Source organism: Procambarus clarkii, unplaced genomic scaffold (genome assembly GCF_040958095.1).
Source record: "Procambarus clarkii isolate CNS0578487 unplaced genomic scaffold, FALCON_Pclarkii_2.0 HiC_scaffold_112, whole genome shotgun sequence".
NCBI classification, from domain to species: domain Eukaryota; kingdom Metazoa; phylum Arthropoda; class Malacostraca; order Decapoda; family Cambaridae; genus Procambarus; species Procambarus clarkii.
In genome coordinates this window covers 2,472,217-2,483,745 of record NW_027189145.1, presented here as the reverse complement: position 1 = coordinate 2,483,745, position 11,529 = coordinate 2,472,217, and positions in this window count along the sequence as shown.

Sequence of the window (11,529 nt, the reverse complement as noted above, 5' to 3'; positions counted from 1 at the left end):
TGGTGGTGGAAGCTGTTGTGAAGGGAGGCAAGTGGTGTCAGTAGCAGAAGCTGTTGTCAAGAGAGGCAAGTGGTGGAAGTTGTTGTCAAGAGCGGGAAGTGGTGTCAGTGGAGGATGCTGTTGTCAAGGAAAGCAAGTGGTGTCAGTGGTGGAAGGTGTTGTCAAGGAAAGCAAGTGGTGTCAGTGGTGGAAATTGTGATGGGAGGCAAGTGGTGTCAGTGGTGGAAGCTGCTGTCAAGGTAGGCAAGTGTGTCAGTGGTGGAAGCTGGTGTCAAGGGAGGCAAGTAGTGTCAGTGGTGGAAGTTGTCAAGGGAGGCAAGTGATGTCAGTGGTGGAAGTTGTTGTCAAGGGAGGCAAGTGGTGTCACTGGTGGAAGCTGTTGTTAAGGGAAACAAGTGGTGTCAGTGATGGAAGCTGTTGTCAATAGAGGCAAGTAGTATCAGTGGTGGAAGTTGTCAAGGGAGGCAAGTGTGTCAGTGGTGGAAGTTGTTGTCAAGGTAGGCAAGTGGTGTCAGTGGTGGAAGCTGTTATCAGGGGAGGGAAGTGTTATCAGTGGTGGAAGCTGTTGTCAAGGTAGGCAAGTGTGTCAGTGGTGGAAGTTGTTGTCAAAGGAGGCAAGTGTGTCAGTGGTGGAAGTTGTCAAGGGAGGCAAGTGGTGTCAGTGGTGGAAGGTGTTGTCAAGGAAAGCAAGTGGTGTCAGTGGTGGAAATTGTGATGGGAGGCAAGTGGTGTCAGTGGTGGAAGCTGCTGTCAAGGTAGGCAAGTGTGTCAGTGGTGGAAGCTGTTGTCAAGGTAGGCACGTGGTGTCAGTGGTGGAAGCTGTTGTCAAGGGAGGCATTGGAGGATGCTGTTGTCAAGGGAGGCAAGTGGTGTCAGTGGTGGAAGCTGTTGTCAAAGGAGGCAAGTGTGTCAGTGGTGGAAGTTGTCAAGGGAGGCACGTGGTGTCAGTGGTGGAAGCTGTTGTCAAAGGAGGCAAGTGTGTCAGTGGTGGAAGTTGTTGTCAAAGGAGGCAAGTGTGTCAGTGGTGGAAGTTGTCAAGGGAGGCAAGTGGTGTCAGTGGTGGAAGCTGTTGTCAAAGGAGGCAAGTGTGTCAGTGGTGGAAGTTGTCAAGGGAGGCAAGTGGTGTCAGTGGTGGAAGCTGTTGTCAAGGGAGGGAAGTGTTGTCAGTGGTGGAAGTTGTTGTCAAGGGAGACAAGTGGTGGAAGTTGTTGTAATGAGTGGCAGGTGGTGTCAGTGGTGGAAGCTGTTGTCAAAGGAGGCAAGTGTGTCAGTGGTGGAAGTTGTTATCAAGGGAAGCAAGTGGTGTCAGTGGTGGAAGTAGTGATGGGAGGCAAGTGGTGTCAGTGGTGGAAGTAGTGATGGGAGGCAAGTGGTGTCAGTGGTGGAAGCTGTTGTCAAGGTAGGCACATGGTGTCGGTGGTTGAAGTTATTGTCAGGGAAGGCAAGTGGTGTCAGTGGTGGAAGTTGTTGTCAGGGGAGGCAAGTGGTGGAAGTTGTTGTCAGGGGAGGTAAGTATAATAATAATAATAATTTATTTAGGAACAGTACATACATAGCTGCAGCATTACAGTACAAACATTCTGTTAGATTTAAAGATAGAGGTAGTACATACAATACCTAAAGCCACTAGTACGCATAGCGTTTCGGGGGCAAGGAGAGGTGGGGAAAAACACTTAGACTAAAACTTAATAGTAATTGAGCTTAAAGTATAAATTGTGTTGAATGAAAACAAAATAATAAAAGATAAAAAAAGGGGGAAACATGGTAGAAAATAGCCAATATACAAGTTGGTCAACAAACAGCATTTTTTTTTAATAGTAAGACATGGGTTGACATTTAGAAGTAAGGTAGGTTACATGGAGTTAATTAGGTAGTACTTAGTTTTCGTCTTAAACTGGTTGAGAGAGGTACAATCTTTGACATAATTGGGAAGGTCATTCCACATTCTGGGTCCCTTGATTTGTAGAGCATTTCTAGTTTGATTAAGTCTAACTCTTGGAATATCAAATGGGTATTTGTTTCTGGTGTGGTGCATATGTGTTCTGTTACAACCTTCTAGGAAGCGTTAAAGGTCAGGATTGACATTACAATTCAGAGTTTTAAATATATATAGTACACAAGAGAGGATGTGCAGTGACTTAATATCTAACATATTTAGAGATTTGAGTAAGGGTACCAAGTGCTGTCTGGGGCCAGAGTTAGATATTGTTCTAATAGCAGCTTTGTGTTGGGTAATTAGAGGACGTAAATGATTTTGGGTAGTAGAACCCCAAACACAAATACCATAGTTGAGATAAGGATAGATGAGAGAGTAATAGAACGTCATCAGGGCAGGGTGAGGAACATAATATCTGATCTTAGAAAGAACGCCAACAGTTTTAGAAACTTTTTTGCTATATTTAGAATGTGTCCCAGGAAATTCAGCTTGTTATCGATGAGGACACCAAGGAATTTACCATCAACTTTACTACTGATTTGTATATTGTTTATTCTTAAATTAATTTCATTTGAGGATTTATTACCAAACAAAATATAGAAAGTCTTGTTAATGTTAAGGGTGAGTTTGTTAGCAGTTAGCCAAAGATGGACTTTATTTAGTTCAGTATTCACAGTGACATTTAGAGCAAGAGGGTCAGTACTGGAGAAGATGAAAGTTATGTCATCAGCAAATAAGATTGGCTTGAGGTGTTGAGAGGCATTTGGAAGGTCATTAATGTAGATGAGAAAGAGGAGAGGGCCAAGTATGCTGTCCTGTAGAACACCGATGTTTATAGGTAGTGTCGGAGAAATGGAATTATTCACAGAAACATACTGGAGCCTGTCAGTAAGGTAGGACTGAAGGTATTGCAGGGAGTGACCTCTGACTCCATAATGATGTAATTTAAGAAGAAGGATTTGGTGGTTGACAGTGTCAAAAGCCTTACGTAGGTCCACAAATATCCCAACAGGGAACTCATTTTTATGAAGAGCTGCATGTATCAAGTTAATCATACTAATAAGTGCATCGTTAGTGCTTTTTTGGGGTCTGAAGCCATATTGACAAGAGCTTAGTATATAGTGTTTGGCTAGATAAGAGTAAAGCTGCTTGTAGATTAGTTTTTCAAATATTTTTGACAAGTTTGGCAGAATTGATATCGGTCTGAAGTTGTTGACATCAGTGAGATCACCACATTTATGGACTGGGGTTACTCTCTCTCCTTTTTAGAATATCTGGAAAAGTTTGGAGTTCAAGTGACTTGTTGTAGAGCAATGCAATGGCAAGGGCTAAAGATCTGGAGGCTTTTTTGTAGATTAGAGTTGGTATCTCCGTAAGGGCACCAGACTTGGTATTAAGGGAAAGGATTACCTCATTTACATCAGTGGAATTAGCGGGCGTTAGGTACAGAGACTGGGTAGTTACCTGTAAGATAGTCCTGAACATTAGTACTGGAAGATGGAATATCATTAGCAAGGGATGACCCAATGGATGAGAAGAACCTATGGAATTCAATAGCAGTATCAATGGCTGAAAGCAGACCATCGTTATTGGACAGGATTATTGGTTTGTTATTTAAAATCTTTTTTGATTCCAATATTTGTGAAATTGTGCTCCATGTTTTCTTGATGTTGCCCTTTGTTTGAGTAAATTTATCTTCTTAGTATTTAATTTTGGCTCTTCTAATTATTTTAGATAGTAATGATGAGTAATTCTTTGAAAGTTCTTTGGAGACGATACCTAACCTATACTTCTTCTCAAGTTCATGTTTTTTATTAATAGATTTAAGTATCCCCTTTGTAAGCCAAGGATTGTTTAGCCTTTTAGTTGTGACTTGTTTCGTTAGCATAGGTCAGTGGGTGTTATAGAGGCTGAGAGTTTTTTGAAGAAATGATTGCACTGCTAGGTTGATGTCTCCTGTGGAACCTAATTCGGACTCCCAGTTGATATTAGCGGCAGCAGCTATAAAATTGCCTATAGAAGTTTCATTATGCAGCCTAAAGCTTATCTTCCTTGTATCTAGAGGTGGTTTGTGAATGTTGGTTAGAAGAAATGTGGGGTAATCGTCTGTAGTGCTATCAGTGGTGAAAGTGGTGAAAGCTGTTGTCAGGGGAGGCAAGTGGTGTCAGTGGTGGAAGTTGTTGTCAAGGGAGGCAAGTGGTGTCAGTGGTGGAAGCTGTTGTCAAGGGAGGCAGGTGGTGGCAGTGATGGAAGCTGGTGTCAAGGGAGGCAAGTGGTGTCAGTGGTGGAAGCTGTTGTCAAGGGAGGCAGGTGGTGGCAGTGATGGAAGCTGGTGTCAAGGGAGGCAAGTGGTGTCAGTGGTGGAAGCTGTTGTCAGGGGAAGCAAGTGGTGTCAGTGGTGGAAGTTGTTGTGAAGAGAGGCAAGTGGTGTCAGTGGTGGAAGCTGTTGTCAAGGGAGGCAAGTGGTGTCAGTGGTGGAAGTTGTTGTCAAGGGAGGCAAGTGGTGGAAGTTGTTGTCAAGGCAAGTGGTGTCAGTGGTGGAAGCTGTTGTCAAGAGAGGCAAGTGGTGTCAGTGGTGGAAGCTGTTGTCAAGAGAGGCAAGTGGTGTCAGTGGTGGAAGCTGTTGTCAATAGAGGCAAGTAGTATCAGTGGTGGAAGTTGTTGTCCAGGTAGGCAAGTGGTGTCAGTGGTGGAAGCTGTTGTCAAGGGAGGCAAGTGGTGTCAGTGGTGGAAGCTGTTGTCAAGAGAGGCAAGTGGTGTCAGTGGTGGAAGCTGTTGTCAAAGGAGGCAAGTGTGTCAGTGTTGGAAGTTGTTGTCAAGGGAGGCAAGTGGTGTCACTGGTGGAAGCTGTTGTCAAGAGAGGCAAGTGGTGTCAGTGGTGGAAGCTGTTGTCAAGAGAGGCAAGTGGTGGAAGTTGTTGTCAAGGGAGGCAAGTGGTGTCAGTAGCGGAAGCTGTTGTCAAGAGAGGCAAGTGGTGGAAGTTGTTGTCTAGAGAGGCAAGTGGTGTCAGTAGCGGAAGCTGTTGTCAAGAGAGGCAAGTGGTGGATGCTGTTGTCAAGGAAAGCAAGTGGTGTCAGTGGTGGAAGCTGTTGTCAAGGAAAGCAAGTGGTGTCAGTGGTGGAAATTGTGATGGGAGGCAAGTGGTGGAAGCTGTTGTCAAGGTAGGCAAGTGTGTCAGTGGTGGAAGCTGTTGTCAAGGTAGGCACGTGGTGTCAGTGGTGGAAGCTGTTGTCAAGGTAGGCAAGTGTGTCAGTGGTGGAAGCTGTTGTCAAGGTAGGCACGTGGTGTCAGTGGTGGAAGCTGTTGTGAAGAGAGGTAAGTGGTGTCAGTAGTGGAAGTTGTTGTCAAGGGAGGCAAGTGGTAGAAGTTATCAATTGAGGCAAGTGGTGTCAGTGGTGGAAGCTGTTGTCAAGAGAGGCAAGTGGTGGAAGTTGTTGTCAAGGGAGGCAAGTGGTGTCAGTAGCGGAAGCTGTTGTCAAGAGAGGCAAGTGGTGGAAGTTGTTGTCTAGAGAGGCAAGTGGTGTCAGTAGCGGAAGCTGTTGTCAAGAGAGGCAAGTGGTGGATGCTGTTGTCAAGGAAAGCAAGTGGTGTCAGTGGTGGAAGCTGTTGTCAAGGAAAGCAAGTGGTGTCAGTGGTGGAAATTGTGATGGGAGGCAAGTGGTGGAAGCTGTTGTCAAGGTAGGCAAGTGTGTCAGTGGTGGAAGCTGTTGTCAAGGTAGGCACGTGGTGTCAGTGGTGGAAGCTGTTGTCAAGGTAGGCAAGTGTGTCAGTGGTGGAAGCTGTTGTCAAGGTAGGCACGTGGTGTCAGTGGTGGAAGCTGTTGTGAAGAGAGGTAAGTGGTGTCAGTAGTGGAAGTTGTTGTCAAGGGAGGCAAGTGGTAGAAGTTATCAATTGAGGCAAGTGGTGTCAGTGGTGGAAGCTGTTGTCAAGGGAGGCATTGGAGGAAGCTGTTGTCAAGGGAGGCAAGTGGTATCAGTGGTGGAAGTTGTTGTCAAGGGAGGCAAGTGGTAGAAGTTATCAATTGAGGCAAGTGGTGTCAGTGGTGGAAGCTGTTGTCAAGAGAGGCAAGTGGTGGAAGTTGTTGTCAAGGGAGGCAAGTGGTGTCACTGGTGGAAGCTGTTGTCAAGAGAGGCAAGTGGTGTCAGTGGTGGAAGCTGTTGTCAAGAGAGGCAAGTGGTGTCAGTGGAGGATGCTGTTGTCAAGGAAAGCAAGTGGTGTCGGTGGTGGAAGTTGTGATGGGAGGCAAGTGGTGTCAGTGGTGGAAGTTGTGATGGGAGGCAAGTGGTGTCAGTGGTGGAAGCTGTTGTCAAGGTAGGCAAGTGTGTCAGTGGTGGAAGCTGTTGTCAAGGTAGGCACGTGGTGTCAGTGGTGGAAGTTGTTGTCAAGGGAGGCAAGTGGTAGAAGTTATCAATTGAGGCAAGTGGTGTCAGTGGTGGAAGCTGTTGTCAAGGGAGGCATTGGAGGAAGCTGTTGTCAAGGGAGGCAAGTGGTGTCAGTGGTGGAAGTTGTTGTCAAGGGAGGCAAGTGGTAGAAGTTATCAATTGAGGCAAGTGGTGTCAGTGGTGGAAGCTGTTGTCAAGGGAGGCATTGGAGGAAGTTGTTGCCAAAGGAGGCAAGTGGTGTCAGTGGAGGAAGTTGTTGTGAAGGGAGGCAAGTGGTGTCAGTGGAGGAAGCTGTTGTCATGAGAGGCAAGTGGTGTCAGTGGTGGAAGCTGTTGTCAGGGGAAGGGATGTGTTGTCAGTGGTGGAAGCTGTTATCAGGGGAAGGGATGTGTTGTCAGTGGTGGACGCCGTTGTTGTAACAACGTAAAGGTGTTTTGTTTAGTTGTATTTAATATATACATATAATTCACGAGTCACAGACAAGGATTTGAGAGGCGCCAGTTTGTTGGCCTGAAACTCACACCTCTAAGCGTTAATGACCTCAAGTTGACCTGAGGTCAAGTCATGGGAATTTCACCTTGCTTCTGTTAATCTTATAATTGTAGCCTGATAGCCTTCAAACATGCCGACATTTAAGGAGTGGCTTGGTAGAGTGCCTGAGGCTATCTACTTGTGGGTGGAGTTAGCTACTAGGTTTCCCAATATATACTGAGGGAGCTGTAGAGCATAGAGAGAGAAGCAATAGGAGACCAGCCAGCAGAGCAGAGCTGAGGCCAGCCGTCGAGATAGGCTGTCGCCGGACGGGGGGTTGACGCTGCCTGACAACTGCAGACTCCCCCCCCCCTCTCTATTCAACTTAGACTCAGTCCTCGGTGAGTGAACTTTTAGGTGACGTGATCGTGTTTACAAGTGTTGTGTGAAAATCAGGGGCAGTCAAGTTGTAGGGTTCTCGAATTCTTGGATGATGACTCACTGTGCATATTAATCTTGAACATTAAGTTGAATTGCTTAAATTATGATACTTCTCATGTGAAATATAATTGAATTGACCCCTCTTTACAAATTTTTCGGGTTACGAAACGGGTTTTGGGTTAAGGTTCATATATACAGTAGTGAATAAAAGCAAAAACATCATGGTGGGAGGAGGATGTTGGCGAGTGAGTTGTTGTTGTGGGGAGGAAGTGGGGGCGAGTGGCGGGCTGGCTGGTGTTGTGACCACTTCTCGTTGCTTTTTGACTCGCCATACCAAATTAGTTGTTTGTTATGGTGAACAAAACTCGAAGAAACTTAGATATAACGTGTGTATACGGTACAACCGCGATTCAACGTACCCCAATTCGCAGCATCTCCGGCTAGGTCGCACACTTTTCAGGCGTGATTTACTCACCCGGTTCGGCGTACTCTGGCTCACCAAAGAAGGGAATATGCAGATTTGCTTACAATGTTGGGACACAGTTCACAGACTGGTGGAAAACTTTCCCATTCTATCACGGGTTACAATTAATATTTCCTTCATATGGCAAGTTGGAGCACACAAGTGGAGCACACAAGTGAACCACACAAGTGGTCCACAAGTGCTCCACTTGGTTACGATGTTGGGACAAAGTTCACAGACTGGTGGAAAACTTTCCCGTTCTGTCACAGGTTACAATTAATAATTCCTTCATATGACAAGTTGGATCACAGAAGTGAACCATATGAACCAAACACCAGCCAGAGTGATCCACACAAGTGAACGACTGTATTTCCATGATTTTCGTTCATTGATTTATGGCACGTATCTTTGTAGATTAATTTAAAGGCTAAAGCGTAAATAGCTAGCTAATGTGTTGAAATCTTCTTATATACATTTTCTGTGATGAAACAAGATGAGTGAGGGTGGACAGATAAGGGAATACTGTACTGTAAACCTCCCTTTACAGTGAGGTTTCACTCACTTTAATCTTTGTCGTCATAGTTCAGCGACCCATGACTTTGAAAGTTTCAGATAAATAAATCATTTTTAAAACTGGTGTTCTAATAGTTTTTAATTATCCTAATTAAGCTGAACTAAATAAAATAAAAAATATACTGTAATATGATAGAAATCAGCTATTTGAGAAATTATTCATGTTATTGGCACAACAACCCCTGTGCAAGTGGACGGGTCTAATCCGTAATTACCTAAGTGTAGTTACAGGATGAGAGCTACGCTCGTGGTGTCCCGTCTTCCCAGCACTCTTTGTCATATAACGCTTTGAAACTACTGACGGTCTTGGCCTCCACCACCACCTCACCTAACTTGTTCCAACCGTCTACCACTCTGTTTGCGAAAGTGAATTTTCTTATATTTCTTCGGCATCTGTGTTTAGCTAGTTTAAATCTATGACCTCTTGTTCTTAAAGTTCCAGGTCTCAGGAAATCTTCCCAATCGATTTTATCAATTCCTGTTATTATTTTGTATGTAGTGATCATATCACCTCTTTTTCTTCTGTCTTCTAGTTTTGGCATATTTAATGCCTCTAACCTCTCCTCATAGCTCTTGCCTTTCAGTTCTGGGAGCCACTTAGTAGCATGTCTTTGCACCTTTTCCAGTTTGTTGATGTGCTTCTTAAGATATGGACACCACACCACTGCTGCATATTCTAACTTTGGCCTAACAAAAGTCGTGAACAATTTCTTTAGTATATCGCCATCCATGTATTTAAAAGCAATTCTGAAGTTAGAAAGTGTGGCATAGGCCCCTTTGCACAATATTCTTTATGTGGTCCTCAGGTGATAGTTTTCTATCTAGAACCACCCTTAGATCTCTTTCTTTATCAGAATTCTTTAAAGATTTCTCACATAATATATAGGTTGTGTGGGGTCTATGTTCTCCTATTCCACATTCCATAACATGGCATTTATTAACATTAAATTCCATTTGCCAAGTGGTGCTCCATATACTTATTTTGTCCAGGTCATCTTGAAGGGCATGACAATCATCTAAGTTTCTTATCCTTCCTATTATCTTAGCATCATCAGCAAACATGTTCATATAATTCTGTATACCAACTGGTAGATCATTTATGTAGACATTAAACATCACTGGTGCAAGAACTGAACCCTGTGGTACTCCACTTGTGACATTTCTCCAGTCCGATACATTGCCTCTGATTACTGCCCTCATTTTTCTATCAGTCAGAAAATTTTTCATCCATGTTAGAAGCTTACCTGTTACCCCTCCAATATTTTCCAGTTTCCAGAACAACCTCTTATGTGGAACTCTGTCGAAAGCCTTTTTTAGGTCCAGATAGATGCAGTCAACCCAACCAACTCTTTCCTGTAATATCTCTTTGGCTCGATCATAGAAACTGAGTAAATTCGATACACAGGATCTTCCAGATCGAAAACCATACGGTCTGTCTGATATTATATAATTTCTCTCCAGATGTTCTACCCATTTAGTTTTGATTAGTTTTTCCAATACTTTCACTATTACACTTGTCAATGATACAGGTCTCTAATTGAGGGGGTCTTCCCTGCTGCCACTTTTGTAGATTGAAACTATGTTAGCCTGTTTCCACACGTCTGCTACGATTCCTGTACACAGGGATGCCTGAAAGATCAGGTGAAGTGGAATGCTGAGCTCAGATGCACACCACCATGCGTGTTTCGTTCGATTTCGTCGCCACGGTTCAGTGACCTACAGCTTCGAAATAATGAAATTTATTTATTTATTTATTTAATTATTTATTTATTTATTTATATACAAGAAGGTACATTGGGTTTGTGAGAATACATAGCATAGTACAGTATTTACACTCTTGTAAAGCCACTAGTACGCGCAGCGTTTCGGGCAGGTCCTTAACCCTTAAAGTGCGCATCAAGTCATATGACGTGTTGGACGTTGTTCCAGTCAACTGCGCATCACGTCATATGACGTGTTGGAGTACTACGCAAGATTTAAATGGCCCGCGGTTACACGGGGTTCACCACACCTTCATCAGGGCTCTTGTAAACAGACGCCATTTAAAAAAAAAATCGTGGGCCAAACTCCCGGGTGTTATTGCCCTCAGTATTGAGTGAGCAACCAAGCCTGACGCACGCAGCATGAGCTAACAGCACTGCTGTTCAGCTTGTGACCACAACATCGCCTAAAAATGCCAAAATATACTTGTTCATGCTATTATGTAGCGATATTATTACAGAAGACCCCTGACTGATAAAACTGACCAGGGTTCTGATAATAGCAGGATTGTGGTGATATTTAGCGCTGTGCGCCATGGAGGGAGGAGTAATGCTGTGGGAGGGAGGGTGGTGGCGATGTCTTCTGACTGTGTGTGGCCACCTTTTATTGACTGCACTCACCATACCAGCTTAGTGGTTCGCTATGGTGGTCACAAATGTAGATACTTATATATAACGTGTGTATAGAGGGGTATAAACAGCAAGAGAAGGTTAGGAGCCGCCATTTTGGTGAGGGCGGTGGCGTCGTGCAGACGACGCCACCGTGCAGACGACGGTGTTGTTTACTGGTTACCACGATGGTCTTTGAGTACCATACCAGTTTACTTGTACAAGTATGGTGAATAAAACAGGTAGATATTTATATATAATGTGTGTATATAGCATAATAACAGCACACAGTATTGTTGGAGGAGAAATTTATTGCGTCTGGCCTTGAGGGCGGCAGCCATCAGCTGACTGTGTGAGGTCCTACGTCTTTGTGCCTTTACTCACCTCACCATACAAGCTTAGATGTACAGTTATGGTGAACAAAACATGTAGGTACTTATATATAACGTCTGTATATAGTGAATTATAGCAAAAACAGTATTGTGGGAGGAGAATGTGGGTGAGTCAGATGACTTGAGGGAGGGCGGGAGTGGCTGGCTGGTACACGGTGGTCACTCCTCGTTACTTTTTGACTCATAACAGCTACTTAGTGGTTCGTTATAGTGAACAAAACATGCAGATACTTATATATAACCTGTGCGTATAGTGTAATAACCGACAAAATATTTGTTCACCGATTGATGAACATAATTGAATCAACAATATGCACACCATATTTTTGAGTACAGCAATGATTCACTCATTTTATTATATAAATATATCAAACTATATAGTGAATTATAGCAAAAACAGTATTGTGGGAGGAGAATGTGGGTGAGTCAGATGACTTGAGGGAGGGCGTGAGTGGCTGGCTGGTACACGGCGGTCACGCCTCGTTACTTTTTCGTTACTTTA